Source organism: Callospermophilus lateralis, chromosome 2, assembly GCF_048772815.1.
Source record: "Callospermophilus lateralis isolate mCalLat2 chromosome 2, mCalLat2.hap1, whole genome shotgun sequence".
Taxonomy (NCBI): Eukaryota; Metazoa; Chordata; class Mammalia; order Rodentia; family Sciuridae; genus Callospermophilus; species Callospermophilus lateralis.
Window position 1 is genome coordinate 160,596,190 of NC_135306.1, and position 23,981 is coordinate 160,620,170.

At 40.7% G+C, this 23,981-nt stretch overlaps 1 pseudogene; it reads right to left on the reverse strand.

Moving 5' to 3' along the window:
• Positions 1-737: 737 nt before the first annotated feature.
• Positions 738-6,129, reverse strand: LOC143389470 (adenylosuccinate synthetase isozyme 2 pseudogene; annotated as a pseudogene).
• Positions 6,130-23,981: the final 17,852 nt, after the last annotated feature.

Consider the following 23,981-nt stretch of genomic DNA (forward strand, 5'->3'; position numbering starts at 1 on the left):
TCAGATCTACCTTAATCTTACTATATTTTAGGATGAGCCCCAATACTGTGGGCCTGGGATGAATGTGATGATTAATTTCATGTATCAACTTGACTGGGCCACAAGGTGCCCAGGTATTTGGGTTAACATTATTCTGGGTGTGTCTTTAAGGATGTTTTTGGATGAGATTAACATTTGGATTGGTAGTGTGAGCAAAGCAGATGGCCTTTCTCATTGTGGGTGGGCCTCACACATACACTGAAGACCTGAATGTAGCAAAAGGCTGAGTAGGAAAGGATTCTTTCTGCCTTCGAACTGGAACTTCAGTCTTCTGTCTCTGGCCTTGGGCTTGAACTGAAATTTATACCATTGGCTCTCCTGGGTCTTCCACTTGCTGCTGTTAAACATCTTGGACTTCTCAGCCTCTATAATTGTGTGAGCCAATTCCTTATAGTAAATCCATCTCTCCTTCCCTCACTCTCCCCTTCTGGTTCTGTTTCTCTAGGGGACCCAGACTAATACAGTAGGACTAAGTCAACTGTACAGGGATGGACAGGCAGATACTCCTCCTGTAGATATTCAGACCAAGGGTAGGTATTGATTAGAAGTCTTCTGATATTAATAAAGTGTGGCCTTTTTATTATTATTTTTACAATGTTTTATTTTTTTCTTATGTCATTTAAGTTTATGGGCTTGGCTGTTTTTGCAATAACCCTCCTGCCTGGCTCTTGCAGTTATTCTTGATCACAGCTGCGATCTCAGGGAGGTCTCCTCTCCAGGGGGCTCTGGAAGAAAGGGGAGCATATGTCAGGGGGCCAGGAGGGCTGTCAGAAACCTTCTTTGTCTGTTTAATGTTTTATTAGAGTTCATGTAGCAATGTATATTAAACAGACTCCATGGTGGGAGAATTCAGAATAAATTACCGCCTGCAATTTCCTGTTTGGCATTGATCTTGTAGATTGGAAACTCAAGATGGGAATGGCTGGGTGTTATTATGGGTGTTATTATTGCTAACCTTAGGGTTGAAGGCACACTGAAGGCCACACTAATTCCTTACAAATCCCACAATGACAGAGCCTCAGGGAACAGACGGTATAACCCCACATAATGTTGATGAGGCCCAGAGACCCAGAAAGACCTGAGGTCACATAGTACATAGAGATATAATCTTGGCTAGAGTATTAGTTCAACTTCAGCAGCCTAAGGAACAGATTTTAATAGGTATGAGAGATTGTTTTAAGGGAGCCAAAGTCTGTTATTACCTATTGAGGGTCCCCATCAGAGCAACTGGCCTGTATTTCCCTCCATGTTGTTCCTTAAAGTGTGTTTATGACTGAGCTTCGAGACATTTTGATTTCTGGGTCTTTGGGCAGTGGAAGGCAACTGTTGTGGAGAGCTGTTGGGGCAGGTAGTGCCCTGGGCCTGGGTGAGCCAGTGCCTCAGGGGAACCCTTAGTTTTGTCCTTTGTGTTATAGGGGCAATAATCCCCCACCTGCCTCTGCCACATGGTGACAGCAAAAGCAAGCGATCTCAGTAAATGGAAAGCTCTCTTTTGCAACAACAGAGCCAGGACTTGATAGTTTCATGTTGAATGGAAATTCTCCTGTTTAAAGCATTAGTCTCTTCTTGAAATTAGCTCCCAATATCTCACCGCCCCAGACACCCACCTTCTCAGCAGAAGAAAGAAATTGCCCTTTAACATTCTGGCCAAGGGAACCTCATGCTGGCCTAAACAATGTGTTCACCAGTGTCTCCACATTTTTTTTTTTCACTCTACTGCAAGTTCTTTGTGGCCATGATTACAGCTGATTCTATTTGTATGCCCTGTAGAGTCGAGTTAGTTATCTACTGCTGTGATACAAATTGCCCCCAAACTTATAGCTTTAAACAACAGTAATCATTGTTTCCCATGTTTTAGTTAGCTTTTTCGCTGCTGTAACTAAAAGACCTGACCAGAACACTTATAGAGGAGGAAAAGTTTATTTGGGGGCTCATGGTTTCAGTCTATAGATAGCTGGCTCCATTCCTCAAGGTGAGACTGAACATCATGGCAGAAGAGTGTGGCAGAGGGAAGCAGCTCACATGATGATCAGAAAGCAGAGAGAGAAATCTCCACTTGCCAGATACAAATATATATCCCAAAGCCATGCCTCTAATGCCCCACCTCCTCCAGCCATACCCTACCTGCCTTCAGTTACCGCTCAGTTAATCTCATTAGGCGATTAATCCATTGACTGGGTTGAGACTCCCACAACCCAATCACTTCTCTGAACCTTCCGGCATGATCTCACATGTGAGCTTCTGGGGACATCTCACATCCAACCATAATACCCATTCAAGTTTTCTTCCTTCCTTTCTTTTTTTACTAGAAATATTTGGTTCTTTTAAATCAACTATTGATGGTATAATAAAATAAAGTGGCACCTAATTTAAACATTTAATAGTTCATTGTAGGAAAAGCTACAACATAATATACTAAGTCTAATTGTCAAAAATAACACCCCCCCTTTTTTCCCAAGAAAGAAGAAATGAAGGCATGATCAAAATTATGGCCAACAATTTAGGTTCATTTAGACATTTGTAGATGATTTTGTACGTATATTTGTAGGCACAATGTTGAAAAATCAATCCAATAGACTTAGAAATAATGGTGTGTTAAAATAAAAGGAAAGATACATTTCAGTTAATGTCTGAAACTCAATAAAAATATCTATCAAATATCACAACATACGTTTTACTTTTTTTAACATTAAGATTGTTGTTTTGGGGAATATTTTTTCTCTGCACATTTAATTAAATGTTCAATGTATTAAATAATTTATAGAGAGAAATAAGTTATATTCTGAACAAATTAAAGGACCTCTGAATAAGCTCCCTCCCGCCGCCAAAAGCTCAATTTTGTAATGGTTTCAGCAGAAAATAAACAGTTCACAATTTAAACTGAATTTTTAGCATTGCAACAGTTTACAGAACCCTCTCTCTTCATCCTTTTCTAACAAAGAATTTCTAGCAAAGATTACAGCGAATGATCAGTATGTTAAAATATTTGCGCAAAACTGCATTAATTGTTCTTACCATGGTGAAACCTAAGAACACACAATGACAGTAATGAATAAAAACTACGTTGAAAGTAACTATTTTAGATTTCAAACAACATGGGTTTACTATAGTAATAGTAAAACATTGAAAGAAAACGTGGCACCTTGAGCAGCAGGAGCAACATGTGATATAGCAATTATTCCAGCTGAGGGGAGTGACACTGGAATATGCCAAAGTCTATCTCCACAATAGCCATTCTTCCTAAAAGACTCGAAATGACTGTAGGGCTTAAAACTCACATCAATATTCTTGAATTTACAGGTCTTAAAGAAATATTTAAGAAAATCTTTCCCCTCCCGCTCAGAGAGTATTTCTGGAAATTCTTAAAACAGTTGAATTATGGATTCTCTGGATTGACCTATACCAGTCATTTAACTGGAATTTGAAGCTCCTCTTCAATAAATCAAACATAATTTTGTGCATTAACAAGTAGTTCTTTAATATCCTCACAGTTGATATGTCTGTATTCCCTCCTGAAAGAGTCTTTTTTTTTTGAATTTTTTAATATTTATTTTTTTTGGTTCTCGGCGGACACAACATCTTTGTTTGTATGTGGTGCTGAGGATCGAACCCGGGCCGCATGCATGCCAGGCGAGCACGCTACCGCTTGAGCCACCTCCCCAGCCCCTGAGAGAGTCTTAAATTGAACTTCAACTTTATTTAAGACTTCTTGGTTTGCTGGGAAATGAGGTATGATTTCACCATCTAACTGGTAAGCAACTCCAACTTTGATTTCCATAAACATGTCCAAAATATTCCACTTGGTAAGGGCCAGTGCAGGAAATCCATTGATCACATGAGAATATTTGAGTAAAACAAGATCCAATCAGCCACATCTTCTTTTCCTTCCTGTAGTCATGCCAAACTCCCTACCCTCTGTTGTAATAATTCTCCAATTTCATTGTCTTGCTGTGTACAAAAGGCACCAATACCAACTCTAGTGGTAGAAGCTTTCACACCTCCATACGCTTCACCAACATTGTGAGGCAGCATAAACAAACCTGTACAGATACCTCCAACAGTACAGTTTGAAGAAGTTTCAAAAGGTTAAGTCCCAAAATCAATATCTTACAATGCTGCATTTCACCTTCTATCAAGATTTTCTTTGGTGGTCCATGTAGGGCTATAAATATTATAGGAAATAAACTCCATCTCTCACCATTGGTTTAATCCTTTCCATATAACCCTTGAGTTTTTTCAATTCACCTTCAATGTCTATTTCCAAAGTAGGGTAGATAGATTTATACTGGTTAGCTAGAACTTTGAAGCTCCCAGAGAAGCCTTCAAAGTCAGAAACAGGATCATACATCTGCAGTCTACTCTTAGCAGCTTTGGATGAATAAACTGGGCCAATGCCCTTTTTTGTGGCACCCAAATTTTTTCCTGTTTGTTCTTTTTTCTATTGTTCCTGGATCCTATCAGCTGCTTGATGAAAATCAAATACAATATGAGCTCTGTCAGATATGATAAGCCTTTTTCCCCAGCCTTCTAGGCCTTTCCCTTTTTGAACATTTTTCTATGCTTCTTCAAACAATCCAGGTAGATGAATTACCACAGCATTTACAATGAATGCAGTAACATTTGGATTAATTATCCCACTGGGTAAAAGATGAAAATCTCATTTCACATTTTACAGTAACAACTGTATGGCCAGCATTATTCCCTCCCTGGCAGTGGCACACGATGTTGGCATCCTGGGCCAGCAGATCCACTACCTTTCCTTTGCCTTTATCGCCTCACTACACTGAACACTACAGTCACCCAGTTCCCTCCAGACTATTCCCTGGGACAGCTGCAGTCACTATTGGGCAGAGAAGAAACCACTGGGTTGATCTACGAGTAATATGGCTCGGGTGAGGTGAACCGGCAGGCAAAGAGTAGGCAAACTGAGCTGCTCTTCAAGATTTCTTTGGAAAAGAAATTCTGGAGCTGCACATTTGAGTGGTCCTGCCCCAGGGTTTTGCATGGGTTTGCAGTCAGGTGTCACCGAGGGCTGGAGGATCTACTCTCAAAGAAGTTGACTCCCAGGGCCAGTGGCTATTGGGTGGGGAGGGCTTGGTTCCTCTCCATGGAGCAGCCTGAGTGTCTCACATCATAGAAGCTGGCATGAGGTCTGAGAGTCCAGGCAGAAGCCACAAGCCCTGATGTGACCCAAGCTCATTTAATTTCTTCTTTGATTTAGATTGGTCACCCAGAGCCAGGCCTGATTCTGTGTGGGAGGGGATTACACCACAAGTCGAGGTTCCCAAGGGGCGAGCTGCCTCATCTACCTGCTGGCTCCTGGTGATTCACATCCTTTCCACTCACTCCTTCCAAATGCCCCAAAGTCTCATCATATGACAGTTTCATCATGAGGTCCTGACCCTTGATGTGCAATGAGGTTCCTTGGGTGTATTATTCAAATACAGTAACTCCTGTACAGTTCCTTTTAATATATAAGCCCTTGAACAAAGGAAACATACTATCTTCCCTTTGTCTAATCCACAGGGTGAGGTAGCAATAGGATAGTCATGAGAGATCTTCCTGCTAAAGGAAGAAAAGGGAAATGGTGAGCACCCAGGGTTCCTTAGCAATCCTGAAATTCTGCTGGGCATATGGGCAATATCTGGATTAGAACTCAGTCCCATGGCTGTGAATAGTTCCGTGGCTCTTGGTTCCACCCTCTGAGCTCAGAGACAGAAGGCACCTGTGTCATCCATTCTTTCCCATTAGAAACAGTGTTCACAACTGGGGCTTTTCTCAGCCTGTATTTGTGTAGCAGTTTGGAGATCCAAATACCCATTTTTGTGGTCCTTCTTGGTCCAAGTACCCAGTGTTCCAGACACAGCAGTCAGCTTACAGTCACCACGAGACACTGTGGTTCTTATTGGCATTCGCTCCAGTAGATACAAGTCACAACCACAAATATCCACAAGATGAACTCCTTTTGTCTCGAGTTTCCTCTGAGGTGGCTATGGGACACCACATCAACATCACCAAAAGCCCTATTCTTTGCTTTTCTGTCAGAAGCACCACCTTACGTGTTTCCGAGATCTTAATAAAAGGCTTCATGTTCATTCCCCCAGTTTTATCTTTAGACTGCATTTCCTTGACAGCACTCTGGATTTGATTTTTGCCTGGAGGCCATTTTAAACTTTTAGTATCATTTCCTGAATGGAGAGTCTAGGCATCAGATATCTTTATTTTCAAACTCAGCAAGTCTTGGCTCTTTTATGCTCATTTAAAAAAAAAATTAACCCATGTCTTCCCTCTTTTCACCTTTTATTATAAGCAATCAGAAGCCAAGTGGTACCTTCAACATTCTACTTGGAAATCTCCTTTGCTAAATCAGTTAATGTATTAGCTATATTTTTCTGCTTTCTCTTTTAGCACAAAAGATAGTATTTCTAAATTTGTCCTCACTATATGTTTTAGGCTGAATATGTGTTTCTCCCAATTTTATATATTAAAGCCCTAACACCCACTGTGACTGTGTTTGGAGATATGGCCTATGGAAAGGTGATAAAGGTTAAATAAGATCATTAGGGTAACCTTAATCCTTATAGGGCTGGGGAGGAGGATCCAACTCTCTCTCCTCCATGTAAGAAGGTAGCCATCTGCAATTCAGGAAGAGGACTCTCCCAAATAATCTAACTAGACAGCACCTTGATTTTGGACTTCTTGGCCTCCAGAACTGTAGGCAAATAATTTTCTATTGCTTCAGTCATCCAATATATATATCAGCCTGAAGAGGCTAATATTCTATATAACAAAGATCCCCCTTTTCTCCATCATTTATTTTTATCTTTCCTACTTTCCATTAAGCTCTTATGGATAGCCTCCTTGAAGGCTATTAGATTCCACCTCTGCCCTCAAGGTCATCGCTCCACTTTTAGTTTTCTTTTGTTGTTGTGGATATAGCATCACCCCTCCCAGGTAGCAAACTCTGTGTTAGTTATCCATTATTGCCTAAAGGTCACCTGAACGCTTATTGCTTTAAAGCAATAACCATTTACTATCTCTTGTGGTTTCTCTGGGTCATGAATTCAGAAGAAGATTTTCAGATTGATTCTGGCTCAGGGTCTCTTATGAGGTTGAATTAGGTGGTATCTGGGGTCATCTAAAAGGCTTCTTGACTCATGTATTTAGTGCCGGGGCTACTGGGACATTAACATCAAGGCTGGAAGAGCCAAGGCTTCTTAGACATCTTTCTCAAGGCAGTGTAGGTGATTCCTCCAACATGGCAACTTCAGGGTAGTCAGACTTACATCTTGAGAAGAAGAACCTCTCAGACATGTGTCTCAAGAGAGAGCCAGATGGAAGCCATGTGCTTTTTTATAACCTAATCTCAGAAGCCACATGACATGTTTTCCATGCTCTATTGATGAGAGTAGTTTTACAAGCCTAGACCGGATTCAAGAGGATGGGACATTTGTTGGGAGTCGCCCCTGCTCCAAAGACTAACTTCCCCATCTCCCGAGAAGAGCCATCCAATGGTGAGCCCTGCTGGCTCACATGTTCCTTACCAACCAATCAGACTAGCCCTGCTGACTCACATGATCCTTACCCACCAATCAGAAAACACCCCATGCCAACTGTCAAACCACCCCCGCCTGGCTCTATAAATATGCAGAGCTGTTCCTCAATAAAAAGTGCATTTTCTCCTACAACGAGCCTTGTTTGTTCTTTCAACATTGATGTTACTTCTTGGTGGAAGGAATGAAATTCATGATGTAGCAAGAGCATGTGGGAGTGATACACTCAACATACATACATCCATTTTTAGAAAATATAATCTGACATATGTACCCAGAACACAGTGAGTTTTAGGTGAATGCTTATTTGTCATTTTGCTGGTATATTGACCTTGAGGCTTAATAATAATAACAATAACAATAAAAATGGTAATGATAATAACAGCTACAACAGCAATTTATTAAACACTTATTATACTATGACGGACTTCTTTTAATACATTCTTTTTGATTAATGTGTAACTTGTATACAATAAAGTTCACAGGGTGCAAGTGTACAGATAAATGAATATTAAAATTTTGTTCTAAATAGTTATACATGACAATAGAATGCATTTTGACACATCATACATATATGGTGTATAACTTCTCATACTTCTGGCTGTACATAATGTAGAATCACACTGGTTGTGTCATCATATATGTACATAGGGTAATGATGTTCAATGTATTCTTCTATCCTTTCTATCCTCATGCCCAATCCCCTTCCTTCACTCCCCTCTGCCTAATCCAAAGTACTTCTATTCTTCCCTAGGTCCCCCGACCTTATTGTGAATTAGCATCTGCATATCAGAGAAAACATTCGGTCTTTGGGTTTTTGGGACTGACTTATTTCACTTAGCATGATATTCTCCAGCTCTATCCATTTTACTGGCAAATGCCATAATCTCATTCGTCTTAAAGGCTGAGTAATATACTATTGTGTATATATACCACATTTTCTTTATCCTTTCATCTGTTGAAGGGCATCTAGGTTGGTTCCATAGCTGGTTATTGTGAATTGAGCTGCTATAAACATTGATGTGGTTGTGTCACTGTAGTATGCTGATTTTAAGTCCTTTGGGGATAAACTAAGGAGTGAAATAGCTGGTGGTTCCATTCCAAGTTTTCTGAGGAATCTCCATACTGTTTTCCGGAATAATTGCACCAATTCGAAGTCCCACCAGCAATGTATGAGTGTGCCTTTTCCCCTACATCCTTGCCAACCAGATAAATGAATTTTTTTTTAATGATTTTTTAAAAATTTCAGATAAATGAATTTTTAATGTGTGTTTCTACACAGATAACAACTTAGAACCAGACTAGGACATTTCCAACATGCTCCTTTTATTTCTTAATACTCCCTTATGCTCCTTCACTACCGATACCCATCCCCTGCCCAGGTACACCCTGTTTGGGTCTCTGTCATTGTAGATTGGTTTGCCTACTATTGAACTTCATATAAATGGATTATAATATATGTACTCCTTTTGTGTGGATTCTCTATTATATGAAGCATTTCATATGCATTGTCTCAATTCTTGAAACAATCTTATATCAATCAATATTTGACTTATGAGATAGTCAAACATTCACACGCTGACTACAAGTTGGCCAGGTGTTCAGCACATACAATGTTGTAAAACATTTTGAGTTTGACTACGTTTAGCATTAGGAGTTGAATGGAATTTCTACTTCTCCTTGATCTACTATGCCTAGGCAGTTATGGATTTCACTTGCCTGACCATGTGGGAATTGAGTTTGAATCCTCTAAGGGGAGCATTATTATTATCTCCAGTACTTGAGAAAACAGGTTTGTCACGGGTTAAATAATTGCCATAAAAATCTCACATGATGGGAATGGCAGTGGTGGGATTTGAAATCAGGTAGGTCTCCTCTCGCACTTATGAATTAGGGTCAGAAAAGACAAGTTTGCCCTCCAATTCTGTTGTTTCAAGCAGTGAAATATGTTGGTCAAGATGCCCTCCTTGGTAACCCCACTGCTTCTGTTTAGGCCACAGGCAGTGCAGGAACCGCTGCGACCAGCCTCACTCCAACCCCAGTCAATCTCTGATGCTCACTACAATGATGTCTGAATTCCCACATGCTGTGTTTCTTCCCTCCACATCTGTGCTCACGCTGGTCCTTCCTGCCGGGGACACCCAGCCTTACTTAGTGATCCTTCTGTGCTCAGATCAAATCAGCTATTTTCTTCTGGTTGTTCCCACCTCCTGTGGCCAACCAAATACTTTTCTTCTCAGGACATCAAGACTCAGTTTTTAAAATTTGTACTTCAGTTACCAAAATGATGTGTCAGATTGCCCCAGAGTGACTTTAAGGAATGTGACCAAAGTAATAGTCCCATAAAAGGTTAAAAAAGGAAACTAATTTCATTTATTTAATTTCAGCTGAATGCATCACTAGCTTTTTATTGATTCTTAAGAAAGAGAGATTAGAGGAATCTGTGCTACCCCCACTGGGTGCCAAATGAACAAGCAGTCACAAGCTTATTACTTCCAGACATCCCACTTGCCTTCCAGATGCCCCTTTAGGTTTCAATTCCATGATAGCCATGCTTGCTCAGCAGCCCATGCTTGACCAGACAGGCTGGAGGAAAAAGGACAGGCTGCATCCTGGGCCAGGATGAGCTCAAGGTCAGGTTGGGGGTTCCAATGGAGACAGTGGCAGGGTAGAGTGGCAGCTGGTTTTGGGGCACCCAGGACTAATATTAGAGTTAAGGATTCTTGATTCCAGCCCTGTCTCTGCTTATCTCTTCTCTTTGTAGGCTCTTAGTTGGGGTGTGTGGGGGGGAGTTATTAACTTCTCTGGGCTCCAGGAAAATGCATAGGTGAGTTTATGAGTTTTTGAACCTGGAGTAAATAAAATTACCCTCAGATGGATTCTGCTTCTCATTCATGCTTTGAAAATTGACTCATAAGTTTGAGATAAAGAATCATATTTTCTTATAGCAGTGTCCAGATAATAAAAAGTAACTATGTACTATCTTTTGTTGGATATTTACTATATGCTAATTCTGCACAAGCTACAGTGATTACATGTATCATCTCATTCTTATTACAGTCATGGTCATCTCCACTTGTCAGATAAGTGAGCAAAAGGTAAAGTGACTTTCTTGATGGCACATGGATGATGAGCTACTGAAATTCAACTGAGCAAACAGTTGGCAAAACTAACGAGTGGCATGTCTATTTTCTTCCTCTGCTCAGCGTTTCCCCCACTCCTCGTTTTTTTTTTTTAATTTTTGGTACTGGGGATTGAACTCAGGGGCATGTGACCACTGATCCACATCCCCATCCCTATTTTATATTTTATTTAGAGATAGGGTAGTTACTTAGCGGCTTGCCATTGCTGAGGCTGTCTTTGAACTCATGATCCTCCAGTCTCAGCCTTCCCTGTCCTCAGATTTTGACTGCAAATCTGGACTATTTGACCAATGGCCCTGGGCTTGATCCGGGTGGGTGCCTATGGTGCAAGCTGAATGAGTTAGAGCCCTTCCCAGGAAGGCTTTTCTTCTGCCTCTTCAACTGTTTTTTCTTAGCCTCCTGTTCCTCAGCCCCCTAACTTACATGCCAATGTGTCCTGAGATTCTGCTTTCAGACCTCTTCTTTTTTTCCTCATTTTCTGTGAATGAACTTTCTAGTGACTTCTACAACCGCTTTTTGCCAATACTCTCAAGATTTGGATATCTCTATCCAAAATCCCCCCTACATTCCTCAGCTTTACATCCAATTGACTCCTGCTCGGCATTTCCATCCAGAATTGGAGAGTGTTATAGGTTGTACTCTGAGTCCCCCAAAATGATATGTTGAAGTCCAATTCTAGTACCTCCAAATGTGACTGGGATAATCTGAACAGAGAGAGACATACACAGAAGGAGAATGCTGTGGTAGATGAAGACAGAGATCTATGTGATGCAACAGAATCCAAAGAGTGCTAAAGATTGCCAGCAAACCACCAGAAGCTCGGAAAGGGGCTGGCACTTCTCCCTCACACCCTCAGAAGGAAACAACCCTGATAACAGTGTGATCTTGGGCTTCTAGCCTCCAGAACTATGAGACAACAGATTGAAACTGCTCTGTCTGTGTTACTTTATTACAGTAGTCCTAGCAAACAAATACAGACAGTGTAAACAAATATACAAATTTGATGACACTGAAGAAAAGTGAAGTGTTACTATTAGTTTATTTGTGTAGATGTTGTTTAACTGTTAGTTTAAAACATTCATAGATGTTTAAGTGTGTGTAATGTATGAAAGTGTATGAGTCAGGAAAAATGCCCAAGATATCACATGCAGAAAGGAATTCATAGAGGGAACTTGATGCTTACAAAGTATTTGAAAGATTTGGAAGAGCAAAGATTGAGACAAACTGTAGATGGTTTCAGAAAATCAGGGAATTATTAAAATTACAAAAAAACTATTTTAGTCAGCTTTTTGGCTGCTGGGACTAAAAGATCTGACCAGAGCAATTGTAGAGGAGAAGAGGTTTATTTAGGGGCTCACAGTTTAGAAGTCTTAGTCTATAGAAGGTGGACTCCATTCCTCAGAGCTTGAGGTGAGGCAGAAAATCATGGTGGAAGAATGTGGCAGAGGGAATCAGCTCACATGTTGATCAGAAAGCAGAGAGAGTTATATCCCAAAGCCACACCCCAATGCCAACCTCCTCCAGCCACACTCTATCACTTCAGTTACCACTCAGTTAATCCCTAACAGGAGATTAACTCACTGATTGGGTTAAGACTCTTACAATCCAATTGTTTCTCTTCTGAACTTTCTTACTTTGTCTCACGTGTGAGCTTTTGGGGGACATCCAAAATCATAACAAAAAGCATCATAATGATCTCATCTTCCAGAGGCACTAAGGTGATGGATGATTCCCAGGAGGACTTAGGGAAGCCTTTGTCCAACCTCCTGTCTGTCAATGTCTGAGGACCAATAATGGCCTGTTACTCTTCGACCTTCCGCATCTCATGAGAATGTCTCTTATTGGTGGACTCAGAACAGACTTCTGAAAACGGGCTCTGGAAAATATAATCTTTTAATTCTGGCTCCTGGTCATGAGAGACCTCAGAAGGACTGGGATAGTTCTGGGAGCTAACAGATAGTGTCCAACACAAAATGCATTTGGAAAGGAAAACAAAACAAAACAGAAAAAGAAAAGGAAACAAAACAACAAAAAGCAACAAGAAAAATTAAAACAAAACTAAACTAAACTAAAAAACCCTGTGAGGTTTTAGTCACATAACATTTGTGAATTTTCTTTGAAAAGTAAGATGTACCATGCAAATCTAATATATTTTATACCTGTGGAGGATTCAATATCACAGGTGGGACATTGCAATAAAATAATCTATTTTTTTTCTGAAAAATCCAGATAATTATCACTGAAGTATTTTTTGCTTTCATTTTCTGAATAATTATTTCAAAATGTTGTTTTAAGTGAGTAAATGTATTTATGTGTATCTGTCAATGTTTGTTGTGATGTTTGTGTGTGTGTGTGTGTGTGTGTGTGTGTGTGTGTCTGGACTCAGGCTTGAGAGCATGCTAGCGAAGTCTATCCTGTCAGAAGGTCTGTTCTAGCTATTTCTGCAGCATCTTCAGGACCAAGACTAGACGTACTCCATCTTTCTCCTGATTCCTCTTGTTCTCTCCTAGACATCTAGTTCTATATCCCAAACATTGTTCATGTCCTAGAATGACCATTCCATCCTTATTGCCTCTGCCCTGGTGCAGGCATCACCATCTCTCCTCTGGTTGATTGTCACAACCTCTTTCCTTCCACATTTAAACCTGCTCTTTTATTTTGAGAAAAATCCATGTTTTTTGCATGCCGGTGGAACATCTGTTATATTAACCTCCATGGCTCACTGGGTGTAGAAAATCAAATGGCTTCCACAAGGACCTCCCCCGCCCTATTATTGCATTACGCAAGTGAGCAGAAACTTGCTATTCACAACTTATAATTAGATAAGCTTCTAATTGAGGAGGGGCATGCTAATCTGATTTGATCTTGACAGAGTGATTAGATCCTTCCTCACAAGGAGGGGAAGCATCAAGTCTCCTAAATCTTGCTCTTGTCCTTGTTCACGCTCCAGGAAGCAACCACCTAGGGGAAGGCACTGAATATTCTGGACTGCAAGATGGTTCTTCAATGTCTGGGACTGAGCCAAGCCCCCACCGGAGGAGAGGCCTCTTGATCAGAGATTCATTTTCTGCTTGGGACTCGTCTTGACTTTTCAGCTTTGTGAATGAATCTGAAGAGGGGTTTACAGGAAAGAAATTCATCTTCTCAGAGCTGGAGGAAGTCATTTTGCTTTTGAGGAAGCTTCTAAATCATCGTAAGAAGAATGACATCCCGTACTTCTGCAAGGGTCTCGCTTCTTCCTTTTCTTTTTCCCTCCCCTTCTGCTGGTCACTTAGCTGTGAGTGGAGTTCACAAGGTTGATTTGTCAGCGGCCATCTTTGCTGTGTCTCTGGTGCTGAGAACCTGGTACGACACTGACACTTTGTAGATGTTGTCACGGAATGAAAATGCTAGGGACTGTGCTGATATTGGGATACTGAGAAACTGATATGATTCCATTTTTGAAAACAAAGGCCTGTCCAGAGGGAGGGAGTGTGAGTGACCCTTGTCCTTGGAAAAACACACAGAACACATAGGCACATAGCCACCCTGCTGAGTTGTTTGTCTGCAAATAACAGGAGAGATCTGCTGCGCCAGGTGTCCCTGACTCAGGCTAGTGAGGACCCCATAGCCACCCCCTAGCAACCACCAATCAGCATGAGACAGGGAAAATACCTGGGATGCTAGATGACCCCCCAGGGTGGTGGTTGATAACATGTTGGGAAACCATGTAGTTTAGCACATACACCCCTCGTGGCTTAAATCAATCAGTTCAAAGGAATCCCCCAATTGTACTAACCAATCACCCCTACCCGACTTGTTCCTGCCAGTGAATGTGCTAATCAATGTTAAGAGTTGTTGTTTGATTTTTCCTGTGGTGTGAAATGATTTGCTGTGTGATGTTGTGATGCATAGAGTATCCCCCAAAACCTATAAAATCTCACTGAACAAAGGACCAGGACTCACTCCCCGTGACCGCTGCATCGGAAACGGTTGTGAGTCCAGGCTCGAGCTTGCAATAAAGACTCTTGTGTGATTGCATCAGATTCGGCTCCTAGAGGTCTTTTGGGGTCCCACAAATCTTTTGGGGTCCCATGAATCTGGCATTACAATACAAAGATGAAACAGACATACATCCTGCCCTTGAGGGGGTTGGAGACAAGAAACCAACTCTTAAAAAATGTAGCAAAGTAAGGACAAAGTGAAAGATGAACACAATGTGATAAGGAAGCCAAGAGGAGTGGAATGCAACTCTCCTGCAGTCAACAAATGTTCTGGAAGGAGAGACTACCAAACTGACATGTAAAGATTGTAGTCATTTTCCAGGTGGAAAATGGAGAAAAAACATTCTGGGTAGAGGGAGAGACCAGCTCAGATAAGGGAATGAAGTGCCATGATTGCTCAGGGAATTGTTGGATGTTTGGTGTGGCTGGAACACTAGGAGGCAAGTGGGGGGATGAGAGGCTGGAGAGGGGGCCGGAGGGTGGGCTGCTATATCTGGCTGTGTGACTTCACTGTACAGGGTGTGACACTGGGAGTGAGTGAGGGTAAAATAGAGCTCTGGTTCCACTTTGTAAGTACATGCCTGTGGCTGTGTCCTCCCAGATGAGGCTCTATTTATAATACACAAAAGCTTGGATGGGCTGGTGGTATCTCTGTGGTGGGCCTGGCAGATCTTAGTAAGAGTGGACTTCTATCTAGGGCACAGGTTCTCAAACCTGGGGCCTCAGAATCACCTGGAGAGCTGGATAAAACACAAATTGCTGGCACGGCTTTAGGATTTCTGCTTTTGCGGGTCTGGGGTGATGTCTGAGAATTAGTACTTTCATGTTTCCAAATGATGTTGATGCTGCTGGTTTGGGGGTCACATTCTGAGAATTTTTCATTTGGGTGAAAAAGGGCTAGATAGGAGAAGCAGAGCCAAGCCCCAGGAGCTGTTTTCTGGGTTTAGGGTTTCTGATACCCCTGTGAACTAGTTAAGTTCTATTAAGGAGAATGGATATAGCATCTGCCCCATCTTGTTCTGCCAGGTCAAGTTTAATAGCTCTGTTCCGTCAAGGAGGAGCTCTATTCAGAGTTCTCCTCCTTAAGGAGGATTTGTTCTGCAGACAATGCAAGCACTGATCATGTCATTACAAGAAGCTCACCCCTAGAGCTTTCAAATAGTGAGCTCCCAAATGATTTAAATGTTTGTTTACACTGAATTAATGATTCTCCGGAGAAGCTGGGGACCAGAGAAACCCAAAGTTACCAACTAAAATGATGAGTCATGCAAGGTGAGAAAACCTCTTTGAAAAATCTTTTGTTTAATAAAATACTTAACTTTAAAATTATTGTGTGTGTGTGTGTGTGTGTGTGTGTGTGTGTGTGTGTAGAGGAGGGAAGGAAAGGGAGGACTCGGAACCACAGACTTTCAGGACCTCACACACATTAATAAATGTTTGCTGAAGGAAGATGTGATAAGTGAGCGCAGGGATGGGGAATCCAGGGACAGTCTGACAGGAAGCTGTCAGGTTGTGCCTGGCTCTGGGCTGAGGGATGGAGCTTTGGCTTGGGAAGTCAAACCTTCCTGGAATCCAATTCTTTTTTGTGCCTTTTGAGCATACTGCTCAGAAGTCCTTGTGCACACAAAATGGATGTACCCCTCTTTCTCTTGGGGGGCTCAGGTCCAGCTTGCTCTTAGGTTGGAGGCTGGATCTCAGGGGTAGTAGTGGGTACAGGGAGCCCATCTTTATTTTCTCGTCAGGATATGGCTGCTCGGACAAACTGGCTTTGGGAGAAGGATGGAGAGAGTGGTGTTGGAAGAACATCCAACCTGATTCTCTTTTGTTTACCTAGAAGCTCAGCTCATCTTTCCTGAGAACTTGGGGCAGGACAGGTGCGGTGAGATCTCAATTACCATTGATTTAGGTTGCCCATTAGGGAGCCACATGCCTGCGGAAGGGCTGCCAACCCCTCTAGCTCAGCTCTTACCAAACTGAGTCTGTCAGCAGCATTATTGGGAGAGAGAAAGCCTTGTCAAAGGTGGCTCGGTTCTGCCTCTAGGTGTCAAGGAGGAAAGGAGAGGGGAGGAGGGAAGGGGGAGTCCACAAAGCTGCAATCACCATCAAGTTGTTGTTAATCAAGACAGCTCCCAGCAGTGCATTTCCATAATTTCTCATTAAAGAGGTCCTGATGTAGGTCATTGCCTGAGCTGTGATTCCCGGAGCCAGTGCTGTCCTATGTCTGAGGCTCCTCGGATCAAATGCCCATCCGTTTCAATCACCCAGGCCTTCTGAGCATCTAAAATATGTCCAGCCCCATGCCAGACACTGTGCCCATCTAGTCAGGGAAACAAGAATGGATAAGGCTTTAGTCTCCGCTACCCAGGGGTAAAACCCCAGCTAGACCCTGATGGTTGAGGAGGAATGTGGATTTGGGAACCTTTGAGGGTGGGTTCTTGTGCTTCCTGGGCTGATGACCAGGAGATAGCATGAGACAGAGGAAAGCATACTGAATTTGAAGGCAGGAGGTCTGAGTTTCATTCATTTAATAATTATCCATTTGATCCACCTTGTCCAGTGGTTTGGGATTCAAAGGTGAATACAAGACAATTGATGCCCTCAAGAAACTTTAAGGGCAAGAATAGACACTAGACCAAAAAGTGAGTTCAGTGTGATAAAGTTCTGTATCCGGAAAGCAGGAAACCTTCTGGAAGTGCTGAGGAGGGAGAGATTAATTCTGCCTGGTGGAGGTGGGGTGGTGAAGCTCTTATTCTAGGGTTCCTCAATTATCATGATATGGTGGCGGGCATTGTATGATATTTAGTGAGCCCTGTTTCCTTACATGTAACGTGGGGATAACGTAATCAGTTCTCAGCTCTGTCCTGAAGATTCCTGAGAGGATGTAGATGAAGGTCTTGGTGGAACCTGGTTTGTACTTGTTCCATTTCCACAGGTCTCCTGGGAACTTCTCTTTATCATGAGCATCCTAAGGGTAGATGCCACTGTGAGGCTGTCCTGGATGCTGCACTGGGGTCTTAGGCTTCTGATGAAAATCCCGCAGGCCACACTGGTCCTGGCATATATCCTCCTCTTCCTTCTCAGCATGGTCACTGAGGCTGGAAGGGATGACCCTGAGTCTTCAAGACAAGGCAAAGTAATTCCCATTCTTTGGCAAAAGGCATGGAATTGTGTCACACAAATTTGAAATATTTCATCCCAAATAAATCTCAGTGCATGCATTTAGATTTGACATCTGTAGGAAATTTGAAATGTCAAAATGTGCATTTTATAGGTGAAGAGATCAAGTCTCTGGGATTGTAAGTTATCTGGGGTTACTTAGGTATTCAACTTTGCAGAGCTAAAATTCAAAGTAATGTCTATGGATCTTGAGGTATTTGTGTGAAGCAGGCTGCCTCTCACATGACATATGCAGTGATGTTTCCCAATCATTGATTCACTCTTTGAATGATTCATTTGATGAGTTTAAATAATGTTACATGCTATATGTTCATTTCAGCAAGAGGGAAGATTAAGAATGCATAGAACTTCCCACATAAAAACACTTAGAATGCTTGCTCCAGGTATAATAGTTAAAAACTCAAATTAGTGGCTGAATTTTCAAGAAAAAGGGGAATCCAGAGAGACCCAAAGTGAAGAAAGAATTGAAAACCAAAGCAGAGTGAGATTATAGCGGGTGAGTGTGTATGTGTGCATGCACACAGCAGATAATTGGTCCTGTTAATTTGGGAACATAAGCTCTAACATCCACAGTAGAATGGTAAGGAAGTCTTGACCTTGCTTAAGGCAGAATTTTAAGAATGAAACCTTGGCATGAAGCAACACGAGAGCTCACAATAACAATTATAAAATAAGTGAAGGAATGATCTATTATGAAAGAAAATTAGGAGTTGCAATAAAAAAGATTATTATGATTGTTGAAGATGGTGGAAGCAAACTAGGCAGCTAGTCTGATCTCCTCATATCATGGAAAAGAGGCTGCAAATTAAAGCAGATTTGAGAGGTCGGTGACAAAATAAATGCTCTAAGACTTGACACTACATAGTCGGAGACCTAGAGAGACTGGGAGATAGGTTACCAAGTAGAAATCAAAACCCAGAGTGCCCTCACCTGAACCTGTGAATGAGCCGGGAGGGCATTGAGGGAGACAGAGAGAGAGGAGGAGCGAACATTCTCTTAAGCTCACCCACTTAAAAACTGTTGAGAAACTGTTGAAAAGATAAAATTTAAAATGCAGAAATTGTCCTTAAAACAGCACAAAGTGCTTAAAACCAAATCATGAAAAGAAAGCTGGGGGGTGGGGCGCAGCCATCTTGTGGAGTCTGCAGTCCACCAACAAGTCACCCTCTTAAATCAGCACAGCATCTTTCCATGCCCAGACAGCTTCAAGTTAAACCAGAGGGAAGCCCCCTGCAGTGGGCCCTCTTAAATCCAGAAAGAGATTCTAAAAGGACCACTAAGAACCATAAATCTTGGAACCTCCCCTCTTCTGCCCTCTGTCTCCCACAAACAAGGGGATTGCAGTGGGCTGGAGGGAAACCTGGGCCAGGGAGGGGCAGTTCTAGCTCCACTCAGTCTTGGTGACCCAGGCAAGGATTGTAGCCTCAGACACAGGCTAAAATGAAGCAGTGTTGGTCTTGAACAGAGGAAAGTTGAGTCACCAGGCCCTGCCCCTGGGCACCTGGGGAAGCACCGTGGGAAGCCTAAGGACAGTCTCCAGTATCACAGCACTGTACCAGAGGGAAGTTGCCTGAATATCCAGTGACATACAGGCCCAGTGGGAAGTTGCCAGAGGCTATGCAGCAGAAAGGTCCAGATACCAGCCTTAACAGGTGCGTGGCCTGAACTATGATTGCAATTGGCAAGTGATAGGGCATTGTTTGGATATTTGTGGGGTCTTGCACCAGACTTACTAAGCAGAGGGAATCAATGTCCACCATTCACAAGCCGGGCAGTGAAAACTAGAGTCCTAGTGAACCACCTGAGACTCTCTTCACTATAGCACCTCAGAGAGTGGAGGCAGCACTGCACCATAGAACACCTGCAGAAAACCCACAACCCGTGTTCTGCTCACACGTACAGCTACCAGGATCTTCATTACTGCAGAAAGAATCTAGCAGAGGGGAACAGGTACACTAGTGACCTGGAGCAAATAGAGGGGCCACGTCAGAGCCTGCATCCTGATCTTCTGCAACATTTGAATCAGTTGACTCATAATACTGCACCCTCTGATACTAAAAACAACTCTAATGTAAGCTTTGATCATATAGATAACTCCTTAGATTGATAATTGTTAACCCAATAGCCAACATTGTATCTCCAACCCATCTGAATGTATTTCATCTAATGGCTTAAAGCATTAATGGAAATCAATCTTCCTATCTTTGTTTTCTTAGCTGTAGTTTACCTGCTTCTCTTACCACCTACTCATCCTCCTGCACTGTTAGCTACTACCCATTCATCGATTCCTCCTTTCTACCTTGATATAAATGATCCCTTTATAGCTTCTCTCTCCTGTTCTCTCTTTTCTTTCCTTCTTTTTTCTCTCCCCCATTTGCACAAACTTTCTTCCTCCCTCCTTTTAGCACTCACTTAAGGTCATAGTGAGTTCACTAAATTCAGCTACTAATTTTTTGACCTGTTCCAGAACTTTACTATCGTTTTAAAGTTTTTGTTCTTATGAGGTTGAATAGTATGACACTTGGCTCAGAAGTGATTACACTAAATAGGGCTCAGTGGTATCTCTTAAAGTGGAGCTGATATTGGGATCAGCAGAGGTCACATATTGTATTAAAATAGCATTATCTAGATATACATCCAACCCAGGACTTTTAAGAAAAAAGAAGCTCACATTGTAGACCTTCACTTAAAGCAGTCAGAAGTATACTGATAGATGGATAGACAAACAAACAATATGCTTTAACAATAGACTTCATTGACACCACAGTGGAGGAAATGTCAGAGATGAAATTTTAAAAAATTATAGTTAAACTGTACTATGAGCTAAAAGATAACGTAAGGAGTGAAATCAGAGAAAAATATAGGAAGTGAAAACTCACTTCAGGTAAAGACATAGAGATTTTGAAAAACAATCAAATGGAAATCCTTAAAATGCAGGAATCAATAAATCAAATTAAAAACTCAATGAAAAGCATAAACAATAGATTAGACCACTTTGAGGACAGATTTTTAGGCCTTAAAGACAATGCATATGATCTTGAAAATAAGAATCAACCATAGAGAAAAGATGTTAAGAGACCATGAACAGAATATTCAAGAAATCAGGGATAACATTAAAAGGCCAAATTTAAGATTCACTGGGATAGATGAAGGCTCTAAAACTCAAACTAAAGAAATGTTCAATCTGGAGCTCAGGTTATGGCTTGGCAGTAGAGTGCTTGCCTTGCATATGCAAGGCCCTGGATTTGATCCTCAGCACCATATAAAAATAGATAAATAAAATAAAGTTACAAAAAAAAAAAAAAAGAAATGCACAATCTTATCAATGAAATAATATCAGAAAAATTTCCAAACCTTAAGAATGAAATGGAAATTCAAATACAGGAGGCATATGGAACTCCAAATATACAAAATCACAACAGATCTACTCCAAGACAAGTTATTTTGAAAATGCCTAACATACAGAATAAGGACAGATTTTCAAAAGTTGATGGAGAAAAACAACTTTCTTTTTCTTTTCTTTCACATTTAGAGGTAAACCAATCCAAATCTCAATTGATTTCTCAATCCAGACCTTAAAAGTTCTACCGGACCTTTAAAGAAAAACTAATACCAATCCTCCACAAAGTATTCCAACAAATAGGAGTGACCTTTGCCAAACTCATTCTATGAAGCCCGTATCACCCTGATACCAAAACCAGACAAAGACACATCAAAGAAAGAAAACTTCAGACCAATATCCTTGATGAACATAGATGCAAAAATTCATAATAAAATATTGGCAAACTGCATATAAAAATAGTGCACAATTATCAAGTGGGATTTATCCCAGGGATGCAAGGTTGGTTCATATGGAAATCAATAAATGTAATACAACACATAAATAGATTTTAAAAAAGAATTACATAATTATTTCAATAAATTCAGAAAAAGATTTTGACACAGTACCCATTTATGCTTAAAACACTGGAAAAACTAGAGATAGAAGAAACATACCTCAATATTGTTAAAGCTAAAAATAGGAACAAGACAAGGATGCCCACTTTCACCACTCCTATTCAACATAGAACTCAAAACTCTAGCCAGAGCAATTAGTCAAGAGAAGGAAATTAAAGGGATGCAAATAGGAAAAGAGCTCAAATTATCTCTATTTATCAATGACATGATCCTATATTTAGAAGACCAAAAAATTCCACTTGAAGACTTTTAGAACTCACAAATGAATTCAGCAAAGTAACAGGATATAAAATCAACACCCATAAACCAATCACATTCTATTATTCCAATGATGAATCTGCTGAAAAATAAATTAGGTAAACTATCTCATTCACAATAGCCTCAATAAAAAAATACTTGGGAATCAATCTAACAAAAGGGGTGAAGGATCTTTACACTGGAAACTATAGACTACTAAAGAAATAAATTGAAGAAAACCTTAGAAGATGGAAAGACCTTTCATGTTCTTGGATAGGCAGGATTAATACTGTCAAAATGTCTATACTACCAAAAGCACTATATAGATTTAATGCAATTCTCATCAAAATTCCAATGATGTTCTTCACAGAAATAGAAAAAGTAGTCATGAAATTCGTTTGGAAAAATAAGAGACCCAGAATATCCAAATCAATCTTTGGAGAGAAAAGTAAAGCAGGAGGCATCTCAATACTGAGCCTCAAATTATACTACTGAACTAAGCATGATACTGGCACCAAAACAGGCATACCAATGGAACAGAATAGAAAACACAAGAGACAAATCCACATAAATACAGTTATCTTTATTAGACAAAAAATGCCAAAAACATGTGTTGGAGAAAAGATAACCTCTTTAACATATGGTACTGTGAAAACTGGAAATCCATATGTAGTAGAATGAAATTTAACTCCTCTCATCCTGCACAAAACTTAACTCAAAGTGGACCAAAGATCTATGAATTAGACCAAAAACCCTGCACTTGCTAGAAGAAAATGTAGGTTTAATACTCCAATATGTTGGTTCAGAAACTGATTTTCTTAACAAGACACTTAAAATGCTAGAAGTAAAATTAAATATCAATAAATGGGATGGCATCAAATTAAAAAGTTTCCTCATATCAAAGGAAACAATCAAGAGCATGAAGAGAGAACATACAGAATGGGAGAAAATCTTTTCCACCTGCTCCTTAGATAGGGCATTAGTATCCAGAAGGTGCAAAGAGCTCAAAAAAACTTAACACCAAAAAACTCAAATAACCCAATCAATAAGTGGGCAAAGGAACTAAACAGACACTTTTTAAAAGAAGAAATATGAATGGTCAACAAATGTATGAAAAAATGTTGAACATCTCTAGCAATTAGAGAAATGCAAATTAAAACTACACTGATATTTTATCTCACTCCAGGCAGAATGGCAATTATCAAGAAAACAGGTAAATGTTGGCAAGGATGTGGGGAAAAGGATACATTCATACATTGTTGTGGGACTGTAAATTAGTAGAACCATTCTTGAGAGCAGTATGGAGATTCTTCAAACAACTAGGAATGGTATCACCATTTGACCCAGCTATTCCACTCCTTGGTATATATTCAAAGCATATTACTGTGACACAGCCACACCAATGTTTATAGCAGTACAATCCACAACAGCTAAGTTATGGAGCCAAACTAGGTACCCCTCAACAGATGAGTGGATAAAGAAAATGTGGTAAATATACACAACGGACTATTACACAGCTATAAAGAAAAATGACTTTATGGTATTTGTTGGTAAATTGATAGATCTGGAGATTATCATGCTCTGAAGTATATATTACATGTAATGTAATAAGTCAGTCCTCCAAAATTCAAAAGTCAAATATTTTTTCTGATATTCAGAAGTCAATCCAAAATAAGGGTGGGGGGATAAAGAAAGAATAGAAGGAATATCATAGAAGTTCACAAAGGGTAATGAAAAGGAGAGAGAAGGGATGGATAGGGAAAGTCAGTGGAATGAATCTGACATAACTATCCTATGTGCATATGTGAATATACCACAGTAAGTCTCACCCTCATATACATCCACAAGACACTAATTAAAAAAACTATAAGTAAATAACAGAAAGATCAGTA